The following is a 17,808-nucleotide window of genomic DNA, read 5'->3' on the forward strand; positions in this document are numbered from 1 at the left end:
ATTTCAACCATTATAAACTAGAAAATTCAGTAGCATTAAGCTCATTTACAATGTTTTGCAATTATCATCGCTCTCCATTTCCAGAAATTTTTCATCCTCACAAACAGAAACTCTGTACCCAGTAAAGATAACTCCCCCGCCCCAGCCCCTTATAACTGCTATTCTCTGCCTCCATGATTTGCCAATTCTGGATATTTCATATAAATATAATCATACAACATGTGACCTTTTGTGTCTGGCTTCTTTCACTTTTCATAATGTTTTCAAGGCTCATCCATGTTCTGGCACGTATCAGTATTTCATTCCATTTTCAGACTGAATAATACCCATTGTATGGATAGACCACATTTTGTTTATCCATTCATCGGCTGATGGACATTTGGGTAGTTTTCACATTTTGGGTTACTACCAATTCTATTTTTTATTATTGAAGTATATTTGACATACAATGTTATATTAGTTTCAGGTGAACAACACAACGATTCAACAATTCTATACATTACTCAGTGCTCACCACAATAAGTGTAGTCACCATCTGTCACCATATAAAGTTATTACAATGTTACTGACTGTACTACCTATGCTGTACTTTCTATCTCTGTGACTTATTTATTTTATAAATGGAAGTTTGTACCTCTTAAATGCCTTTCACCTATTTTGCTCATCCCCCACCCACCTCCCCTCTGGCAACCACCTGTTCTCTGGATTTAAGTCTGTTTCTTTGTTCATTTTTGTTTTTTAGATTCCACATATAAGACAAATAATATGGCATTTGTCTTTCTCTGACTTATTTCACTTGGCAGAATACCCTCTAGGTCTGAGTAACATTCCATTGTGTATATATACCACATCTTCTTTCCATTCATCTATCAATGGACACTTGGGTTGCTTCCACATCTTAGCTACTGTAAATAATACTGCAATAAACTCAGGGGTACATATGTCTTTTTCAAATCAGTGTTTTCAAATTTTCTTTAAGTAAATACCCAGTAGTGGAATTACTGGGTCATATGTTATTCCTATATTTATTTTTTTTAAAGATTTTATTTATTTATTTGACAGAGAGATAGAGAGAGAGCACAGATAGGCAGAGTGGCAGGCAGAGGGAGAAGCAGGCTCTCCGCTGAGCAGAGAGCCCGATGTGGGGCTCGATCCCAGGGCCCTGGGATCATGACCTGAGCTGATGGCAGACACTTAACCGACTGAGCCACTCAGGCACCCCTGTTATTCCTATATTTAATAAAGGAACCCCCATACTGTTTTCCACAGTGGCTGCACCAATTTACATTCTCACCAACAGTGCACAAGGGTTCTCTTCTCTCCACATCCTCACCCACATTTGTTATTTCTTGTCTTTTTGATACTAGCCATTCTGAGTGGGGTGAGGTGAGACCTCATTGTGGTTTTACTTTGCATTTCCCTGATGATGAGTGATGTTGAGCATCCTTTCATATGTCTGTTGGCCATCTGTATGTCTTCTTTGGAAAAACGTCTATTCAGGGTTACCACTCATTCTTATGTCTTCTTTCATGCTCTTACTTGGACAATATAGACATGCAAACTACTTAGTATATTCAGTTACCTTTCAGATGTAATGTGCCTCTACCCTTACCATGTAGTCGACAGCCGTTTTTTTGAGAACCATGCAAATGAGCAAACCAAATGAGGACATGTGTACAAAACTCATGGGAATTCATAAGTAATCAACTGAAATAAAGCCTAGACATCAGTACTACGAAATGTACTGGCCATTTAGGAGTAGAGAAACATTATCTCATGGCTCTGACTCTCCCAGAGCTCATAACACAATGCAGATGCTCAGAAATACTGGGAAAAAGAGGCATGCTATGCTGTTTAATGTTTTTCTCTGCTCAAGAATTTAGTATTAGGGGCACCTGGGTGGCTCAGTCGTTAAGCGTCTGCCTAGGGCTCAGGTCATGATCCCAGGGTCCTGGGATTGAGCCCCGCATCGGGTTCCCTGCTCCGCGGGGAGCCTGCTTCTCCCTCTCCCACTCCCCCTGCTTGTGTTCCTGCTCTCGCTATCTCTCTCTCTCTGTCAAATAAATAAATAAAATCTAAAAAAAAAAAAAAGAATTTAGTATTAAAGATGAAACATTTCCTATATCCCAAGTGTGAATCTTCAGATTATAAATTTTACTCAAAGAATCTTAGTATATTGATTTTTAAAAATAGCATTATAGTCAACTTTACTTCACCTAGTCCTGTCCCCCCACCTTTTTTTTAATGAAATCTTGATCCAAAATCATAGTCAGCATAGTTCTTTTGGGCTTGGCAAATAATATTCCTTTTGAAGTATTCCAATTCTTTTAAGAAGCTTCTTACTTTTTTTAGGTTACCAGAATTATATACAATGAATGTGGAAAAATCAGATAGGATAAATTAAGCCATAGGGCTGGAAAATTGGAATAACAGATAACTATTTTAAACATTGAGCATAAAGGATAAATAACCAACATTTACCAGGTACTTATCAATTTTTAGGCACTGGGTTATGTGCTTAAACTGAATTCTTTCACTTAACTTTTCCCACTCCTAGTGCAGATGAGGAAACTCATGAAGCTCAGAGAGGCTAAGTATTTGCCCAGTTAATATTTCATAAAAAGTCAAGCTCTAAATCATGTGTTCGATTTCATAAGAACTCACTTGTAATAGAGACCAGCCTGACTGAAGTGTGAGTGACATTTATGAACCACCTATTATATACAAATCATCGTGGGACAGTGGGACAGATACAAAAATGAGGCTGGGTAGGCCAGATGAAGATTGAGAGACAAAGATTTGAGAGTCATCAACGTCAAGGTGATGGCTGAAACCAAGAGAACAGATATCCCAAGGGAAATCTGCCATTCACTTATGGATAAGAACAAATATAAAGAAAAGAAATGCATTCCCAGCACCCTCCCTTAATATGCACAAATAGCTTGAACTCTGTACAGACATGAACAAGAAGTTCCCCCAGGAACATTACCATGCTTACACGGTCACATATGGTCAGGTAGGGAAGGTAGGGTCATTTATCCAAAGGTACTAATAATGTACAAAATTACTGATCAGAAAACCATTTCCTCAGCTACAAGAACTCTAACCTTGCTTTGTGGATCAAGCAGGTCCTAGGATACTAAGAATCCATGCTCTGTGGCCTTAGCTGAGCTCCTTGGCGGCTGCTCACCAAACCTTCATCCTCGCTGGACTCTTTCGCCTGCTCTACTACTTCCTTCACTCACCTTCTCCGAGCACCTCCCACAACAAACGTGCTTACACAGAATGCCCTGTCTCAGTTGCTGCTTCTAGGGAAACTGACCTGCCACAGGTCCTTAGCAGTTCTTTCCTATTACTAACAACACGGAGGAAATGCTGAATTTCTCTGTCTTCCCTCATGCCATACAGGAAGAAGTGTTTTTACTTTTTATTTAAGAAATAAAAGGGGGAGGTAGGGATGCCTGGGTGGCTCAGTCGGTTAAGCGTCAGCCTTCAGCTCAGGTCATGATCCCAGGGTCCTGGGATCGAGTCCCGCATTGGGCTCCCTGCTCAGTGGGGAGCCTGCTTCTCCCTCTGCCTGCCACTCCCCCTGCTTGTGCTCTCTCTCCCCCTCTCTGTGTCTCTGACAAATAAGTAAATAAAATCTTTAAAAAAAGAAAAAGAAAAAAGGAAAGAAAAGGGCGCCTCTACTTTGCTCTGGATCTGACTGAGATCACAGATCCTTCTCCACCTTAATCTGATTTATTTCATTTGATCCTGTAAAGAAACCTGCTATTCCTAGCTCTCATCTCTACCTTGAGCTCTAGTCCTGAATTCCCAAGAACTCTACCTGACACTTTTATTGCTACCTCAAACTCAACAGGATGAAAATGAAAAATACAGCAGAAATAACATCAACTTAAACACAAGCCATAAAATGCAAAGAAGACATGCTCCCTGCCCTCACCCTCCACATCATCTTTCCTTTTTAAATGCATTTGGCATCAGAGTCAATATTTGTAGTTAATATTTGTCTAACTCTGGATTTACTACATTCACCAAACCTACAAAAAGCACTTTATCTCAAGAGTAGGTATTCCAGGTTTCTAGAAACCTTCGCTAAAAATAAACATCATTTTAGCTGATGAGAAGAACTCAGGCTACAAGGGTAGCACAACTCAAGAGGTTTTCTTTCCGTTTATATTTACTAAATGCCCATGAATCCCATAGAGTGACTAGCACTGAAGGAAAAAAAAGGCAAGACAATTTGCAAAATAATGCAGAATCCTTTTCATCTCTCTCCATTGGTTGCAGGTTTCATTCAGGAAATGATGTAAAATACACAGTGCCAGCAACTTTACATTAGCCACACAAATCATAGGAAGAAAAAGTATGGGGCGTCCAAAAATAATTTATGTCTGGCTTTGGAATATGTCCTGTGGTCATATTTTCAGATGGGTGTACCTATTGTTCTGGAAATTCATTAAAACAAAATAATGACACTACAGGATGAGGACTCACAAAGGAGAAGCTGGAAAACTTTTCAGTTTCCCCACAGGGACCTTACGAACTCCTTCCTGTAACCCACTGACATAGAACAATCCAGCTAAATTGAGCTGCCTCATTCTAAACATTTCCTGGAACAGCTATCTGGTTCACTGTTTAGGTTATAAAGTGCTTCCTTAATAAGTACATAGAAATAAAGGGTCAACAAAAGTAATTTAGAAGTAGCATGTAAATAGAGCAAAACAGATGCTATAAATAGGAGTTCGACAAAGGAAATAAACACAATTGGTAAAATGCAAGAGTGATATTTGCCTATGGATAATCCATTCCAGTACAGCCGGTGGTTTTACTTTGCAGATACACAAAAGTTCAAGAGAAAAAGTTAAAGCAGCAGAATAATGAGGAAATAAAGTTCCTTACAGTTGAGATTTGAACCCATATGCAGTTAAAACTCCGAGCCCAGGGCTCTTTCCACAAGAGTTTGCGGCTTCACTATGACATGTCAGTCCAGAGAATGGCACATCTGGAATAAATCAAACTTCTACATGGCCACAAACCTGAAATCAGCCAGAACTTAGGGTAGGAGGGGAACAAAGTAAGGGGATTTGATATATCATCCCAACTAGTGGATTACATACATATAGGGCTTGCCATATAATGGAGGGCCAGGGAGGAGGGCAATCAGGGGGAAAATGTTTGGTTGTTATCTGTGTTACACAGCTGACTTTTTCAGCTTAAAGGCAGTAGTGCCTTCTGTCACTTTCTTGCTTAGAATCATCAGCTGGTTCCCCAATGCCTATAGGGTCAAGTTTAAATTTCTTTGCATGGCATTCAGGGCCCTATCAAATCTAGAGCCCATCTACCCAGCTAGACTTCTCTTCGGCCACAGATTTTTATACTCCTTATAAGCCGCCTACTTTTACGCCTCCATGCCTTCGCTCAGGCCAGATACTCTATCTGCAATCCCATCCAGGCCCCCATCCTCTTTTCCGCCAGATGAAATCCCATTCAATCCATTTAAGAGCAAGCTCAAACAAGCTTTTCCCTCAACACCTCCTTTGTTCAGGCATCTATGTTGATTGCGTAATCTCTTCCACTTAAGTCTTGTGATTACACCATGTCCTTCTCATTTCTGTTGTCGCAGCAACTCTAGTGTTGTTCCAGGGTAGGTGTTCAATAAATTCTTACTGAGGAGGATTCCAGTTGCGGAAGAAGAGTTAACAACCAGTCAACATATTTATATGGCTGACACTCAATAAATCTATTCCTTGCACCGTGACGGCAGGGAACTGAGGATACAAAAAAATATTTGTTACCTTGTCACTACTCGCAAGGAATTTATGATCTAGTTGGGGAGAAAACTTTCATATGATATGATTACACAACAGCTAAGTGCTAAACCGTTAGAATAAAAGTGCAACTGGCATTCAGAAAATGGAGAGGAGACTGTAAGCCAGAGAAGGCTTCCTGGAGGAGAGAGGGTACTCCAGGCCCCGGGGTGGGGGGTGGGGGTGGTGGTGGTGGGGAGAATGGCCAAAGGCTTGAGATGAGAATGAGGCCAGCATTTGTGCTTTGACAACAGGGCAGGGTAGGTCTTTGTAAGCAAATGGATGGAGATAGATGTGAAGGACCTGGGAAGTTCATGGAGTCACTGTGGTTTTTGAGGATGAACATGATCAAAACAAACAAACAAACATGATTTTAAGAGGTAAGTGTGGCAGCAGTGGGCTGGAAGAGACAGGAGTAAAGGGCTATAGGAAGGCAGTTTGCTACTTCCTGTTTAAATATGGGGGATTGGGGTGCCTGGGTGGCTCAGTCATTAAGCATCTGCCTTCGGCTCAGGTCATGATCCCGGGGTCCTGGGATCGAGCCCCACATCAGGCTCCCTGCTCTGCGGGAAGCCTGCTTCTCCCTCTCCCACTCCCCCTGCTTGTGTTCCCTCTCTCACTGTGTCTCTGTCAAATAAATAAATAAAATCTTTTAAAAAAAATAAATGTGGGGGATTTGGGAAGGAGGAGGGGTGCATATTCCCAAAGGCTATACTGACATCTTGTTTTACTAGTGACACTGACATCTGTTGGTTCAAATAAATTAACACTTCCGTCTCAACTAGCCCATTTGGTAAAAACAAATGTATAAACCAATGGGTGGGCTGATACACATGGCCCTTCAATGAAAATATAAAAATATATCACACATCCCCATGCTAAGAAGCCCAAAGAAGTAATAGACTTTTCTATTTCTTATTTTTGCTCCACAAAGATATCCGTTGACCTGCACGTGGCATTCTGTGTAAGTAATATTATGCCAGATGCTGCAAAAGTGGAAAAGAGAGAATGCAAGAGGAAGAAAAGCTTGAGACAGGCATTATAGAATGTACCAAGATACAAGTATTATCATATCATTAAAAATAAAACATTAAATCTTTGTTCCCAAGTGCCAGACACAGAGAGCTCAGTAAACCGTCTAGTTTACAGTCCAATTCCAGTTTTAGTTACTTTATTTTGAGAAGCAGAAATGAAATGCAAACCTTGCAGTGTAGTAGATGCCATGGAAGGTAGCTATTTCAGAGGTTTGGGCTGATCCTTAACCCAAGGCACCTTCTCTGTCAAAATTGTGGGTAAAGGGGCGCCTGGGTGGCTCAGTCATTAAGCATCTGCCTTCGGCTCAGGTCATGATCCCGGGGTCCTGGGATCGAGCCCCGCATCGGGCTCCCTGCTCCGCGGGAAGCCTGCTTCTCCCTCTCCCACTCCCCCTGCTTGTGTTCCCTCTCTCGCTGTGTGTCTCTCCCTCTCTATCAAAAAATAAATAAAATCTTAAAAAAAAAAAAGAAAATGTTTTTAATGTCTGCCTTAATAGAGGACAGCTGGATCCTGCTTAACATATTCCATTAACCATCAGAGCAATGACATCATCACCTGTCACATAGCCTCTAAAAAACTCCACTGTATAGTCATGATAAAACAAAAGTGAAAGGGGCACCTGGGTGGCTCAGTTGGTTAAGCATCTGCCTTTGGCTCAGGTCACATGATCCCAGGATCGAATCCCCTATGGGGCTCCCTATTCGGTGGGGAGTCTGCTTCTCCCTCTCGCCCTCCCCCTCACTTGCTCGCTCTCTCCCCCTTCCTCCCTCTCTCAAATAAATAAATAAAATCTTAAAAAAATGAAACTGAAAAAGGCAAAAAATATTTTAATATTAATATGAAAATAGTGTTTGAACTTGCAGACCCCTCAAAAGAGTCTCAGGAAGCCCCAGCCACTTTTTGAGAATTGCTGAACTAGAGAGAGAACCCTGAACAGAGAAACTATATCTGGGCCACACCTATGCCCGGTGAGACAGAGGAAGAGGACAAGCCAGTCAGGAGAGACCACACTGACTGCTGTCAAAGTGACACAAGTGACAAACTAATATTTTCTATAATTTTTTTTCCAAAGGAGTAATAGCCATGATATATAAAAAGATATTTTGAACCATTAAAATTGGATCCCAACAGATGAACAGCAAGAAGACATTAATAGATAATTTATTAAAGAAAAGGAAAAAGGGGGCTTTAAAAATTCAGAGAAACTAAAACTAAAACAATCATGTGCTATCCTCCCTTAGTAGATCAGCTTTTCTTTGGTTTTATCTCAGAGACTCTTCGCATATGAGAACACCGTTATAAAAGCTTTCAAGAGAGAAATGAACAAGATGGCTAGAGAAGCGCCATGTGGTTCAAGGACAAGGGTCTGTCGTGCCTGATAAAGACAGTGCTCAAAATTTATAGATCACTTTCACTTTGGAATATACGAATAAAACTCCTAAATAAACTTTAACAAACTGAATATAGCATCACATTTGCAAGAGTTGCATGCTATAAATAATGAGAGTTTATTCCAAGACCATAAGACTGGTATCGCAAGGCAAACTATCAATATACTTTATCAGATTAACCGATAAAATTTTAAAAGCCATAATTATTTTAATAGATGTCAAGAATGGATTTTTTTAAATTTACATTTATTCTGGATTAAAAATTTTAAAATATTCCGAGTGCAGGATTTCTTTCCTGACATGATATAGAATATTTAAATTAAAACCAAGCTGCAAAATGGCATTCTCTTTAATATGGGAAGGCAATGATGCCTCCCCCCCTGTTGCCAATTATATTAATATGGTACAAGAAAAACTTTAAGGGGGGAAGAATGTACAGAGGCAAAGAAGAAATATGATATTCTGATGTTTAGATTACATGACATATATCTATACAACTCTAAGAATATTAACTAAAATAACTAAAGATAATACATGAATTCAGAAATTATAAGGTAAAATAAGCAAGAAACAACTGCATTCCTATGTACTACCCCTAGAACTAGAAAATACAATTATTTAGGATAGAGACATAAACTCAAAATACAATATTACTTTAAAATTTATAAAAGTCAAACAGTGGGAAAAAGGAAGACATAATTCAAAAGATTTATCATGCTCTTGGATGTAAAGTCTGAATATAGCAAGAATGAACAGATACTAATTTAAATTGTACTACACCTATATATTAATCTAAAGTCCCCATGGCATCTTTTATACAACTTAAAACTTTGACAGTGAAATTCATCTAGAAGAACAAGTAGGCAAGGATACTAGTGTATGCATTATCTTTTTAAAAACTGAATTTATTTAAACTAAAAACAAAAACATTTTACCCATGTCTATCGCCCCCGCCCCCCCATTTCTAAAAGCCACCAATCTATTCTATGTATCTATAAACTTAGTTTCTTCTTTTTAGATTGCACATATAAGAGAGATCACATGGCATTTGTCTTTCTCGGACTTATTTTACTAAGCATAATGCCCTCAAGTTCCATCCATTTCATTGCAAATAGCAAGATCTCATTCTTTTTGATGGCGAAGTAATAGTCCATCATGTATGTGAGCATGTGTGTGTGTATGTGTTTCTTTCCTGACATGGATTCTTTATTCATCCATTGGTGAGTACTTGGATTGTTTTCATATCTTGGCTACTGCAAATAATACTGTGATAAACATGGGGGTGCACATGTATTTTGAAATTAATGTGTTTGTTTTCTTTGGGTAAATACCCAGTAGTGGAATTACTGGATCATATGGTAGTTCTATTTTTAATTTTTTGAGAAGCCTCCATACTGTTTTCCATACTGGCTGCACCAATTTACATTCCCACCAACAAATGTGCACAGATTCCCTTTTCTCCACATCCTGGCCAACCTTCTTATTTTTAGTCTTTTTTATAATAGCCATTCTAAAAGATGTGAAGTGATTGCATTTCCCTGATGATTAATGATGTTGAGCACCTTTTCATGCACTGCTGACCATTGATATGTCTTCTTTAGAAAAATGTCTATTCAGACCTTCTGCCTATTTTTTAATTTTGTTATTGAGTTTTAGAAGTTCTACTGGATGGATATTAGCCCCTTAATGGATATGAGTCTCAAATATTTTCTCCCATTCAGTAAGTTGTCTTTTCATTTTGTTGATGGTTTCCTTTGCTGTGCAGAAGCTTTTTAGTTTGATGTAGTCCCACTTGTTTATTTCTGCTTATGTTGCTTTTGCTTTTGGTGTCAGTTTAACCAAACATCACCAATACCTATGGGAAGGAGCTTACTGTCTACGTTTTCCTCTAGGATTTCAAGGTTTCAGGTCTTACATTCAAATCTTTAACCATTCTGAGTTAATTTCTGTGTCTGGTGTAAGGCAGTGGTTCAGTTTCATTCTTTTGCATGTAGCTATCCAATTTTCCCAACACCATTTATTAAAGAGTCTGTCCTTTCCCCACTGTATATTCTTGCCTCCTTTGTTGTAAATTAATTGACCATATATGTTTAGGTTTAATTCTGGGTTTTCTATTTTTTTTTTAAAGATTTTATTTATTTATTTGACAGAGAGAGACACAGCGAGAGAGGGAACACAAGTGGGGGAGTGGGAGAGGGAGAAGCAGGCCTCCCGCCGAGCAGGGAGCCCGATGTGGGGCTCGATCCCAGGATCCTGGGACCACGACCTGAGCCGAAGGCAGACGCCCAACGACTGAGCCACCCAGGTGCCCTGGGTTTTCTATTTTATTCCACTGATCTATATGTCTGTTTTATGCCAATATCATAGTTTTAATTACTATATCTTTGTAATATAGTTTTAATCAGGGAGCAAGATACCTCCAGTTTTGTTCGTCTTTCTCAAGATTGTTTTGGCTATTGGGGGTCTTTTACGGTTCCATACAAATTTTAGGATTGTTTGTTCTATTTCTGTGAAAATACCATTGGAATTTTGAAAGGGATTGCACTGAATCTGTATATTATTTTGTGTAATATGGACATGTTAACAATATTAATTCTTCCAATCCATGGGCATGGAGTATCTTTCCATTTATTTGTGTCTTCTTTGAGCTCTTTCATTAATGTCTTGTTGGTTTCAATATACAGGTCTTTCACCTACTTGGTTAAATTTATTCCTAGGTATTTTATCCTTTTTGATGCAATTGTAAATGGGCTTGTTTTCTTAATTTCTTTCTGATACTTTATTATTAGTATATAAAATGCAACAGATTTTTGCATGATGATTTTATATTCTGCAACTTTAATGAATTCATTTATTAGTTCTAACAGTTTGGTGGAGCCTTTAGGGATATATATCTCAATAGTTTTTATATAGAGATAAAATATTGACCAAACGGTTTTTCCTTTTCACTTAGATACCTTTTATTTCTTTTCTTGCCTAATTGGTCTGACTAGGACTTCCAAACTATGTTGAATAAAAGTGGTGAGAGTGGGCATCTTTGTCTTGTCCCTGATATTAGATGAAAAGCTTTCAGCTTTTCAACACTTGAGTATGACGTTAGCTGTGGGCTTCTCATATATGGCCTTTATTATGTTTAGGTATGTTCCCTCCCTCTATATTCACTTTGTTGAGAGTATTAGTCATAAATGAATGTTGAATTTTGTCAAATGCTTTTTTCTGCATCCACTGAGATGATATGATTTTTATCCTTCATTTTGTTAATGAGGTGTATCACACTGACTGATTTGCAGATGTTGAACCATCCTTGCATCCCTGGAATAAGTCCCACTTGATCGTGGTGTATGAACGTTTTAATGTATTGCTGAATTTGGTTTACTAATACTTTGTTGAGGATTTTTACATCTATGTTCATCAGAGATATGGGCCTGTAATCTTTTCTGGTGTAATTTTCTCATCCTTGCCTGGTTTTGGTATCAGGGTAATGCTGGCCTCATAAAATGAATTTGGAAGAGTTCCCTCCTCTTCTAGTTTTTTGGGAAGAGTTTTTGGGAAGGATTACTATTAATTCTTCTTTGAATGTTTGCTAGAATTCACCAGTGGAGCCATCTGATCCAAGACTTTTTTTTGTTTGTTGGGAGGTTTTTGATTACTGATTCAATCTCCTAACTAGTAATTGGTCTGTTCAAGATTTTCTATTTCATCTTGATTCAATCTTGGTAGGTTATATGCCTACCAATGGAGTTTATCCATTTCTTCTAGGCTGTCCAATTTTTTAATGTATATTTGTTCATAGAGGCGCCTGGGTGGCTCAGTCGGTTAAGCGGCTGCCTTCGGCTCAGGTCATGATCCCAGGGTCCTAGGATCAAGTCCCACATTGGGCTCCCTGCTCAGTGGGAAGTCTGCTTCTCCTTCTCCCTCTGCTGCTCCCCCTTGCTTGTACTCTCTAGCTCACACTGTCTTTCAAATAAATAAATCTTGTTTTAAAAAATGTATATTTGTTCATAGTAGTCTTTTATGATCCTTTTTCTGTGGTATCAGTTGTAACAACTCCCCTTTCATTTCTGATTTTATTTGAGTACTTTTTTCTTTCTTTTTTTTTTTTTTTTGGTGAGTCTAGCTAAATGTCTGTCAATTTTGTTAACCCTTTCAAAGAATCAAATTGTAGTTTCATCGATCTTTTCTACTATATTTTTCTATTTCTTTTATTTTTGCTCTGATCTCTGTTATTTACTTCCTCCAACTAACTTGCAGCTTTATTTCTTCTTCAGGTGTAAAGTTCAGTTGTTTACTCAAGACTTTTCTTGTTTCTTTAGATAAGCATCTATCACTATGAACTTCCCTATTAGAAATGCTTTTGTGGCATCCCATAAATTATGGTATGTTACATTTCTCTTTTCATTTGTTTCAAGGTGGTTTAAATTCTCTTTCGATTTCTTCATTGACCCACTGATTGGTCAGTAGCATGTTATTTAAACTCCACATATTTATGAATTTTCCATTTTATTAAATGTAAATATGGCAAACATCCTGTCAGATTTTAATCTTCTACAAAGAAACAATCATTAAAATTTTGTGGCATTGGAATAACAATAGAGATTCTAGCAATGGATACAAATTACTATAAGAATTTAAGTGTTAATAAATCAGAATCAACACAAATGTAAGAATTGCTTTTTGGTAAACAGTTGAGAGATCGCCAGATATCAAAATGGAAAACAATATAGAATTACAGTATATACAACACTGCAATAAATTCCAGATAAGGTTTTTAAGCTGATTTTTACTTTTTTTAAGTTTTTATTTTAATTCCAATTAACACAGTTAGATTCGATTCAGGTGTACGATATAGTGATTCAACAATTCCATACATCACCCAATGCTCATCACAAGTGCACTCCTTAATCCCCATCACCTATTTAACCCATCCCCCCACCACGCTCCCCTTTTGTAACCATTAGTTTAGTCTCTATAGTTAAGTCTGTTTCTCAGTTTGCCTCTCTCTCTTTCACTTTGCTGTTTTTTTAAATTCCACATATGAGTGAAATCATATGGTATTTGTCTTTCTCTGACTTATTTCACTCAGTATTATACTCTCTAGCTCCATCCATGTCATTGCAAATGGCAAGATTTCATTCCTTTTATGGATAATATTACATTGTGTATATATATACTTCTTTATCTATTCATCAGTTGATGGGCACTTGGGCTGCTTCCATATCTTGGCTATTGTGAATAATGCTGCTATAAGCATCAGGGTGCATGTATCCCTTTGAATTAGTGTTTTTGTAGTTTTTCGGTAAATACCAAGTAGTGCAATTACCAAATAGTAGGGTAGTTCTATTTTTCAATTTTGAGGAACCTCTGTACTGTTTTCCACAGTGGCTGCACCAGATTCCACTCCTACCAACAGTGTACAAGGGTTCCTTTTTCTCCACATCTTCCCCAACACCTGTTGTTTCCTGTGTTGTTGATTTTAGCCAGTTTGGCAGGTGTGAGGTGATATCTCACTGTAGTTTTGATTTGCATTTCCCCGCTGATAAGTGATGTTGAGCATCTTTTCATGTGTCTGTTGGCCATCTGGATGTCTTCTTTGGAGAACAGTCTGTTCAGGTCTCTGCCCATTTTTTAAAAAGATTTTATTTATTTGAGAGAGAGAGACAGAGAGTGCACGGAGTGGGGGAAGGGGCAGAGGGAGAGGGACAAGCAGACTTCCCGCTGAGCAGGGAGTCCAACGCAGGGCTCAATCCCAGGACCCCAAGATCATGACCTGAGTCAAAGTCAGATGCTTAACCAACTGAGCCACCCAGGTGCCCCATATTCTGCCCATATTTTAGTTATTTGTTTTTGGGTGTTATGTCAATTCTTTATACATTTTGAATAGAAACCCTTTATCAGATATATCATTTGCAAATATCTTCTCCCTGTAGGTTGCCTTTTAGTTTTGTTGATGATTTCCTTTGCTCTGCAGAAGCTCTTTATTTTGATGTAGTCCTAATGTTTACTTTTGCTTTTGTTTCCCTTGACTTAGGAGACATAGCTAGAAAAAAGTTGCTATGGCCAATGTCAAAGATGTTACTGCCTATGCTCTCTTGTAAGATTTTTATGGTTTCAGGTCTCAAATTTAGGTCTTTATTTTTTATTTATTTTTGTGTATGGTATAGGAAAGTGGTCCAATTTCTTTCTTTTCCATGTTGCTGTCCAGTTTTCCCAACACATTTGTTGAAGAGACGGTCTTCTTTCCATTGGATATTCTTTCCTGCTTTGTCGAAGATTCATTGACCATATAGTTGTGGTTTTATTTCTGGATTTTCAATTCTGTTCCATTGATCTATGTGTCTATTTTTGTGCCAGTACTATACTATTTCAATCACTACAGCTTTGCAATATAACTTAAGTCTGGAATTGTGATGCCTCCAGCTTTGCTTTTCTTTTTCAAGATTGCTTTGGCTATTAGGGGTCTTCTGGGGTTCCATACAAATTTTAGGAATGTTTGTTCTGGTTTGGTGAAAAATGCTGTTGGTATTTAGACAGGGATTGCATTAAATGTGTGGATTGCTTTGGGTAATATACACATTTTTTTTCTATTTGTTATTTTTTATTGTTATGTTAATCACCATACATTACATCATTAGTTTTTGATGTAGTGTTCCATGATTCATTGTTTGTGCGTAACACCCAGTGCTCCATGCAGAACATGCCCTCTTTAATACCCACCACCAGGCTAACCCATCCTCCCACCCCGCTCCCCTCTAGAACCCTCAGTTTGTTTTTCAGAGTCCATCGTCTCTCATGGTTCGTCTCCCCCTCCGATTTCACCCCCTTCATTCTTCCCCTCCTATCTTTTTTTTTTCTTAACATATATTGCATTATTTGTTTCAGAGGTACAGATCTGTGATTCAACAGTCTTGCACAATTCACAGTGCTCACCATAGCACATACCCTCCCCAATGTCTATCACCCAGCCACCCCATCCCTCCCAACACATTTTAAAAATATTTCTTCTCCTAATCCATGACCATGGAATATCTTTCCATCTCTTTGTGTCATCTTCAATTTCATTCATCAGTGTTTTATAGTGTTCAGAGTACAGGTCTTTCACCTCTTTGGTAAGGTTTATTCCTAGGTATCTTATTATTTGGGTTGCAATTATAAATCCATCTGGTCCAATGTGTCATTCAAAGCCATTGTTTCCTCATTGATTTTCTCTTTAGATGGTCTGTCCATTGATGTAAGTGGAGAGGTTAAAGTCCCTTACTATTATTGTTATTACTATTAATTAGTTCTTTTATGTTTCTTATTAACTGTTTTATGTATTTGGGTGCTCCGATATTGGGTGCATAAATATTTACAATTGTTATATCTTCTTGTTGGATTGTCCCCTTTATTATTATATAGTGTCCTTCTTTGCCTCTTGTTACAGACTTTGTTTTAAAGTCTATTTTGTCTGATATGACTATTGTTATTCCAGCTTTCTTTTAACATCTATTTGCATGATAGCTATTTCTCCATCCCCTCACTTTCAATCTGCAGGTGTCTTTAGGTCTAAAATGAGTCTCTTGTAGGCAGCATATAGGTGGGTCTTGTTTTTCTTAATCCATTCTGTCACCCTATATCTTTTGATTGGAGTGTTTGGTCCATTTACATTCAAAGTAATTATTGATATATATGTATTTATTGCCATTTTATTCTTGTTTTGTGATTGTTTCTGAAGATTTTCTCTGACCCTTTCTTATCTTTCATGGTTTGATGATTTTCCTTAGTGATATATTTGGATTTCTTTCTCTTTATTCTTGCATATTTATTGGTGGTTTTTGATATATGATTACCATTAGGCTTGTATATAACCTCTTCTGCATATAGCAGTCTATATTAAGTTGATGGTTGTTTAGGCTTAAACCCATTATTTTCTCCTCTCCTCCCCACATTTTAGGTACATGTTTTTATATTTTATATCTTTTTTTTTTTTTTAGTTCCTTAACTGATTTTTTACAGAAATATTCATTCTTAGTGCTTTAGTGTTTCCTACCTTTATACTGTCACTTTTGGTTTTTCCTTTCCACACAAAGAGCCTCTTTAATATACCTTGCAGGGCTGGTTTGGTGGTCACAAACTCCTTTAGTTGTTGTTTGGGAAACTCTTTATCTCTCCTTCTATTCTGAATGATAGCTTTCCTGGATAGAGTATATCTGGATGCATATTTTTCCTATTCAGTACTTTGAATATATCATGCCACTCCCTTCTGTCTTGCAAAGTTTCTGTTGAAAAATCTCCTGCTAGCCTTATGGGTTTTCCTTTATAAGTTACTGTCTTCTTTTTTGCCTTGCTGCTTTTAAATATTTTTCTTTATCACTATATTTTGCCAATTTAACTACAATATATCTTGGGGAGCATCTGCTTTTACTGATTTTGATGGGAGTTCTCTGTGCCTCCTGGATCTGGATATCTGTTTCCTTCCCCAAATTAGGTAAGTCTTCAGCTATTATTTCTTCAAATAAATTTTCTGCCCCCCCTTCTCTCTTTTCTTCTTCTGGGACTCTCATAATACAAATGTTATTATGTATGATAGAGTCACTGAGCTCCCTGAGTCTATTCTTGTTTTGCATAATTCTTTTTTCTCTATTTTGTTTAGCTTGATTACATTCCATTACTATGTCTTCTAGGTCACTAATTCGTTCCTCTGCTTCTGCCATCCAGCTCTCCATTCCATCAAGTGTGTTTCTCATTTCATTTATTGAGCCTTTTATGTCTACTATGTTATTCCTTATCTCTGTGTTAAGGGTCTCACTCATGCCTTCCACTCTTTTCTCTAGTCCAGTGAGTATCCTTATGATAATTGCTTAAATTCTCTATCAGGCATGTTACTTATGTCTGTTTTGCTTAGATCTCTGGCTGTGGCCTTGTCCATTCTTTCATTTGGCATAAATTTCTGTCTCTTCATTTTGTCTGCCTCTCTGTGTCTGTTTATATGTGTTAAGAAAGTCAGCTATGTCTTCTGTTCTTGAAAGTAGTGACTTTATGAAAAGGTCATGGAGTGCCCTGCAGTGCAGTGTCCCTTGTCCAGCAGAACCTGGCACCTCAGGAGAGTATCCTACGTGTATTGTTTATGCCCTGCTGTTTTGTGTGAGTCACTTTCCCTTTCAGTGCAGTCATCTGCCTGCCTCTCTGCCCATTGTGGGCTGTGCTTGCTTTCTGTGGTATTAGGAGGACCCAGGCAGGCCAGCTCTGATGAGGCAAGCCCACTGGGGAACTCTGGCTGGCGGCTGTGTTAGCAAAATTTGTGCTAGGCCACTAGTCCTAATATGGATCCCCCAAAGCACTGTGGCAGCTAGGGACTGTGCCATCAGGGCAGTCAGGGGCACAAGGCTGGACATAGTGCACATCAATGGCTGGGCATGGCCGGGCTCAGAACGCAAAGGTGGCAGGGGGCAGCACAGTGGCTGGACATGGTGCAGGGACAGCAGCTGTGCACCCCGCAGCTGGACGGGGCACACTCGTGGCTTTAATAAAATTTGCCCTTAGCCCAGGGCCAAGACTAGCAGGCTTGGAGTAGGTGAGTCCCCAGGAGAACT

Source organism: Leptonychotes weddellii, chromosome X (genome assembly GCF_054177405.1).
Source record: "Leptonychotes weddellii isolate Sample4059 chromosome X, ASM5417740v2, whole genome shotgun sequence".
NCBI lineage: Eukaryota > Metazoa > Chordata > Mammalia > Carnivora > Phocidae > Leptonychotes > Leptonychotes weddellii.